The sequence below is a fragment of the Nothoprocta perdicaria genome, unplaced genomic scaffold (genome assembly GCF_003342845.1).
Source record: "Nothoprocta perdicaria isolate Ctin4 unplaced genomic scaffold, notPer1 scaffold_66, whole genome shotgun sequence".
NCBI classification, from domain to species: domain Eukaryota; kingdom Metazoa; phylum Chordata; class Aves; order Tinamiformes; family Tinamidae; genus Nothoprocta; species Nothoprocta perdicaria.
This window is the reverse complement of record NW_020455932.1, coordinates 3,845,207-3,852,006: the sequence shown is the minus strand read 5'-3', so window position 1 is coordinate 3,852,006 and position 6,800 is coordinate 3,845,207.

Here is a 6,800-nt window from a genome sequence, read left to right as displayed (position 1 = left end):
ATCCCTAAAAGAAAACTCCAATCCTTCCAAATGTAATCTGCATTTCCCAGATACTCATCCATCTTCTCCCCCACTCCTATGGGATCATCTAAAGTGTTTTTCTTTTTTTAATTCCCTTTTATCTTGGGTGGTCAGGGGCACAATCACAAATCCAATGGAAGTTTTGATGAGGGGTGCTGTTGATCCCATTTGTTGTCTGCCATCCTTGGAAGGTGGAAGGATCCCAGATAAGCCCCTAGTAGTGCAGAAAATCTCGTTGTCAAGAACTGGATGTCCGAAAAGGAGAAAGAGGAGTCCTAAAACTTTATTTGAATAGAGGGAGAGACCTTTGGGCCATACTCCTGTGGGGTCTCTCAAATTACAGAAGGGTRCAGCCTCCATTTATCCTAATTTCCCAACTGAGGTTTGGCCTCTCCTTCTCCTCTGTGGGTAAGGTACTCAGAAGATACAGTCTTCTTGGCCCACCTAAGATAAGTTGCTTCTTGATATGTTCCCGCTCTCTGGTCAGTCATTTGTTCATAAGGAGCTCTCTGCACCCCCTCCTGTTTTCCACCCCAGGTGTAATCAGCTCCACCCARTTTTGTACGCACAGCATGACCTCCCTGCCTCTATTCCCTAGTCCTGCTTGCTCAGGAATGTGGAGTAACTCCTTTAGTTGTAAAGAGAGAGACTCCTTTTGTATTTGTAAAGTCACAGGCTCCTTTTCCCCCACTAAGGTTAGGGTTGTGGTAGGGTTAGGAGAGGGAGAAAGCACGCTTCTTGGAGGGAGGCTGCAAAGGACATGCCAGATGGTATGTGGGGCTGTGCCAAGACTGATCCTTGGGCAATGTTGTGGTTCTAGCTTGCATTGAGTTGGATGCTATGAGGTCTAGACCTCCTGCTAGGATTAGGGTAACAAAAGGGAGGTAGCATAGAGCTCCACTTGGAGTGAGGCTGTAAAGGGCATGCCAAAAGAAAAGTGGGGCTTGCCAATACTCCCTGTGGCAGCTTCTACTTCGGGCTGGAAACGGAGCGGGTGGTGGGAAGCCTGTAACTGRCCTAATACCAGAGTTGTGCTTAGGGTAGTGGTAGGGTTCAGAGAAGAAGCAGGYGTAGAGCCTTGCTCRTAGCGAGGCTGCAAAGGGTACTCCAAGGGAAATGAGGGTCTGTGCCAACGGTGATCTCTGGGCCACTCTCTGCTTCAGGCCAGAAATGGAGTTGGTGGTGTGAGGCCTTGCCTGGAACTGATGCTCGAGTTAGAGTTGGGCTTAGGAGTGGGAGGAAGCACAGAGCCCTACTTGAGGTGAGGCTGCAAAGGGCATTCGAAAGGATATGCATTACTGTGCCAACACTGATCCCTGGGCTTCTTTGTGCTTTTGGCCAGAAATAGGGTGGGTGGTGGGAAGCCTCTGCATGAGGGAATGCTAATGTTAGGATAGTGGGAGGGTAGGAGAGGGAGAAAGATTAGAGCCCCATTTGAAGGGTGTCAGAAAAGGACATGCCAAATGATATGTGGGGCTGTGCCCAACCTGATTTTTGGGGCAACGTTGTTCTAGCTTGTATTGAGGTGGGTGCTATGAGATCTTTTCTAGACTTGATACTAGGGTTAGAGTAAGGGTAACAAAAGGGAAGTAGTGTAGAGCTCCACTTGGAGTGAAGCTGTAAAGGGCATACCAAAGGATATGTGGGTCTGTGGCAAGAATGATGTGGCATTGTTGTGGTTCTGGCCTGCACTGAAGCAGATGCTATGAGGTTGTCTAGACCTGATCCTATGGCTATGGATACACCGTCCTGCGTCCAGGAAAGGGAGGCAGTGTAGAGCTGCACTGGAGTGAGGTTGCAAAGGGCATGCCAAAGGAAATGCAGATCTATGTCAACACTGATCCCTGCTCCTCTTTGTGCTTCAGGCTAAAAATGCGGTGAGTTGTGGGAGGCCTGTACCTGAACTAAAGCTAGGTTTAGCGTTAGAAGTAGGGTACAGCAAGAGTTGGGGTTAGGAGAGGGAGGAAGCTTAGAGCCCCACTTGGAGTCAGACTGCAAAGGGCAGGCGAAAGGTAATTTGCGGCTGTGCCATGACTCATCCCTGGGAAACTTTCTCCTTCTGGTCCAGATTCATGGGGGTCATGGGGCCTTTCCTAGATCTGATATTAGGGTTAGAGTTAGGGTTTGAGTACTGAGAAAGCCTAGAGCCCCATGTGTAGTGCAGCTGAAAAGGCCAGGCCAAACCTCATGCGGGACTACAACACAAGTGCTCCTATGCAACATTTCATCTCTCGACCATTAAGGGCAGCAATGGCTCTCTATGTGAATTTTCACAAAATGAAATATTAGGGTTAGAGTTAGGTTTAGGAGAGGTGGGAAGAAGCACAGAGCTATACTTGAAGAGAGGCTTTAAAGAGCATGCCAAAAGAAATGCAGGGCTGTGGCAAGACTCATCCCTAAGCAACTAGCTTCCTTCCAGAAATGGGGTTGCTGGTATGAGTTTTTTTCTAGACCTGATCCATGGCTTATGTTTGGTATAATAAACATAGAGGCCCACTTGGATTGAGGCTGCATAGAGCTTGCCAAAGGAAATGAGGGGCTGTGCAAGCCTGATCCCTGGGCTAATTCATGCTTCGGGCCAGAACCTGGGGTGCTCATCACCTGTAGCCTGAGGACATCACAAGGCTCACATGACCCCAGGCACAAAAGCTACCAGGCACAAGGCCCTATCCAAGCCATGCCTGCATCATAAGAGAACTCACAATGTACAGCGCTGCGCTTAGATCTTCTCCTGTAGCTCTCCCTGGCCTGACTTTACTCTGACCCACATGCGTTTTCACTGCAAAACTCCACAAGTCTTGCCCTTCCTCTGCCTCCCATGGAAAAAATGGCTTCCAGCTCCCAAAGAACGGTTGCAGYGACAAATACACTGTTGCAGTGACAAATGTGATGAGCATCTCCTCATCGGCATAACAGCACTCTTTTTACTGCCTTGCTCTTGCCACTCCCACAAGCTTTCATGCGGCCTCTCCGGGCCTCCATGCACAAACAGCCCCCTGAGCCTTCCAGGCTTTCCTGCAGCCTTCCCAGGCCTCCGTGCACGTATGGCCCCCCCGGCTCCTCCAGGTATTCGTGTGGCCTCCCTGGGCCACCGTGCGAGTGTGGCCCCCCAGACCCTCCAGGATTTCATGTGGTCTCCCTGGGCCTCCATGCACAGCTGGCCCTCCGGGCTTCTGTGCAGCCTCCATGGGCCTCTGTGCTGGTGGGGCCCCCTGGAACCTCCGAGCTTTCGCGCGGCCTCCCCGGGTTTCCGTGCACAGCTGGCCCTCCGGACTTTCGTGCGGCCTCCCCAGGCCTCCATGCGCGTGTGGCCCCCCATACTCTCTGGACTTTCATACGGCCTCCCCAGGCCTCCATGCGGCCTCCCCGGGCCTCCGTACATGTGTGGCCCCCTGGGCCCTGCGGGCTTTCGTGCGTCCCGCACACTACTGCTCATGCAGCAATAGTGTAGCGGGGCTGGGAGCCCAGTACACATAGTATTCCCCTTCTTGGTACTGTGTCATGGACTGGGTATCCACTCTGYCAGGCTTCATGACCGTGAGTGCCAATACTGCTTCATCCAAACTTATCTTCTTTTGAGATAATCTGGAGAGCTTTCTTTCAACTTGGTTAAGTGGAACAGCATCACTAACTACTTTTGCTTCCCTTTTACAGAAGGGTGTCTTTTGTTACTAATTCTGATATGGCAAGGAATAACAAGTAGATCTGCCCACCGAATAAATAACCTCTAGCCCTGGTATAACGACACAGGATAGAGGCGCATGGGCCTGGCACTTTGAAGTTGTGGTGAGAGCTGAGACCTGTCCAACAACTCACCCAGGAGCAGCTCCTCACAGTGACACACACTGACCTGCACTGCATGGCTCTCAGCAACCTCATGCGGCCGTCTCCCTGCCCAAAGACAGCTCTGTAGCCCTTCCCACTTGCTCAGCATCCCACCAATGGTGTAGGTGGGACATAGGGTTCTTATGCAACAAGCGTCATACATCCTATCCTTCCTGCTTGGGCTGTGGTTTCTTCTCATCTTTTACTCTGAGGTCCAGTTCCCAGTGGTCTCGTGCAGCTCACACACCCGTGCTGCTCTACGGCTGCTGTCATGGTTAGATGCAGCTGGATTTCCTCTCGTGCTTGTGCCACAGTCACCTCACAATGGCTGCTCTCACGCAGAAACCTGCAAGAAACCCAGCTGCTTTGGGCACCTCTCTATGATGGAAAGAAAGAAACGTTAAATAGATCAAAGAATCACAGAATGCTTAAGGTTGGAAGAGACCTCAGAGGTCATCCAGTCCAACCCCCCTGCACACACAGGAGCACATGACACAGGGCTGCATTCAAGCAGGTTTTAAAGATCTCCAAAGAAGGAGACCTTTAACCTCTCTGGGCAGCCTGTTCCAGTGCTCTGTCATCCTCACTGTTAGGAAATGTTGACACAAGAAAATAGGTAGAAATCGCATGCTGGGAATGCGTGTTTCACTAGCGTGGATGCGCTAGTCGTGTTCCACGCTGCCGCAAGCAGCAAATCCATCCTCCCCAGCAGGGCCTTGACATAAACAGGAATCATCCCACTCGTCTCATCTTCCTCAGCCTGCTGCAGGCATGGTAGGAAAACACCAGCCTGTCTGCTCACCCTCCAGTTTTCTGGAAATAAAAAGACTATTTCCCACCCAGGCCCATCCAAAGAAATAGATGGATCATTTCAAGACTAGTTTATGAGATGGAAAACTTTAATGTCCAAGGTCTATCAGGGAGACTTGAGGTGGAAGCAGCATGACCACAGTGCCCAAACCACCCCTTCTAAGGCACACAGACTACTTCATCCTAGGTATTTCACYGGCTCCGTTCGAGATGCGAGTGTCGGACCCTGAGCAGGAAGCCGCAAGATCCACGGCACCCACCCGCCCCGCGCTGCTTAACCCCAGAGCCTCTGCCTGGCAGCAGCTCGCACCTGGCCATGGGGCCTGCCCACAGGGACAGCCCTCACCTTTTGGTCCCCATCACCACCWGTATGTTGAAGGAAGATCAACCCAAGGAACGCACGCTGCCTTTCCACCCCATCTCACCAGCTGTAAAGCCTCACAGACCACGACAGTGGGATCAAGAGCGCTGTTCCACGTAACGCACACCACATTCTTCCAGCCTAGAGGGGAACCTTAGGAACCTTACCTGCCAAACCTTGCCTACAGCAACGCCACCCATGAATGACATGGAGTCACAGAACGAATCATAGAATGGTTACGGTTGGAAGGGACCTCTAGAAATCAGCTAGTCCAACCCCCCTGCCAAAGCAGGGATACCTAGAGCATGGGGCACAGGGTGGTAGTCAGGCGGATTTTGGAGATTTCCAGAAAAGGAGACTCCACAGCCTCCCTGGGCAGCCTCTGCCAGGGCTCTGTCACTTGCACAGGAGTCACAGTGCTGGAGTCTTTTGCACTCTGTCCAGCACTCTAGAAGGCCAAGCTCCTACTGCTCCTCACAAGCCGACACTTCAAGAGTAGGATCCCTCATACAGGGGCAGGTGGACAGCCAGAGGGTCCTGGAAAGCTCTTTTCCTGCCCCCGGGGCTCAGTTTGCTCAGCACTGCGCTCTCTGGAGCGTCTAGTTGGAAGAGGTACCTTTTCTAGAAGCAGCTCTCAGGAACATAGATGARAAGTCCCCTCTGCCAGCTCTATACCACCATACTCTACATCATTACTTTGCTGCTGACATAAGGTTGTTGCAGCATCGCAGAGCTCAGCAGCTGCACAAGGCATTTGCTTTTAACATATCTGCATTGGGAGAAAAGATAACGCGGGATCCCTGCTGCGAGAAGAGGCGGCTTGGCCCCTGTGTAGACACCTGCTACACAGGTGTCTGCAGGGAACTGCAGGTCCAGCAAATCCAGTGCAAACAAACACGCGTGAGGTCAAATATTCTGAATGCAAGTGATGCTTGAGCACACATAACACACAGACAATGCCATTTGGTATGCAGAAATGCACTGCTGCAAGCCATGAAGGCCCGGATAATATGGTCTTGTGCAAAGTTCCTGTCAGGGCCTAGGCAGGCCAGGCTGCTCCGAACACTGAAGTGTTGTGGGTGTTCTCCAAGGAGAAGCAGGTGGTGTTGCACGCGGACCCCAACACGCTCAGCCGCCAGCCCAGGCTTCCTCCTTGCAGGAAGGACATCTGAACACAACACTGTACTCCCTGGAGCCCTGTGGAGGGGCAGAGCAGCAACACGGTCTGGAGAACAGCGCTCTGGAAACGCTGCAGAGATGTGGTAATATCACGTGTGGAACACAGCGGTGGCAGGGCTCGGGGACAGCTTTCAGAAAGCGACTGAGCACTGTCAGTCAGGATGAGCCGGAGCGTCACCTGTGAAAACACACAGCGTACAAACCCTGCCGGCAACCATTTAATATCCACTGTGGCTCCGAAATGCAGGTGCATGGATTCCTCTGGGGTCTGGTGGCAGCGTCGGCGGAGGGGATGTTCCCACAGTCCACGGAGAAAGGGCCCCGTCAGCCACGTGTGGGGACCCCGCGCTGTTTGTGAGGTCTCATCAGCGTAAGAGGCCGCGCTGCTCGCCCAGCAGCGACAAGCGGGAGCCAGCGGGTCATGCTGGCTGCTTGAGCTCCCTGCGCTGCCCCGAGCGGCCAGGCCGGGCCGGCAGCTCCGCAGCTGCTACTTGAGGCCATAGAGCAGGGCGAAGCCCAGCAGGAAGACGAGGCCGAGGGAGAGGTCGGGCAGGAGGCCGCCGCGGCCCAGGGCCTCCTCTCGGCGCTGGCGCAGCTGCTGCCT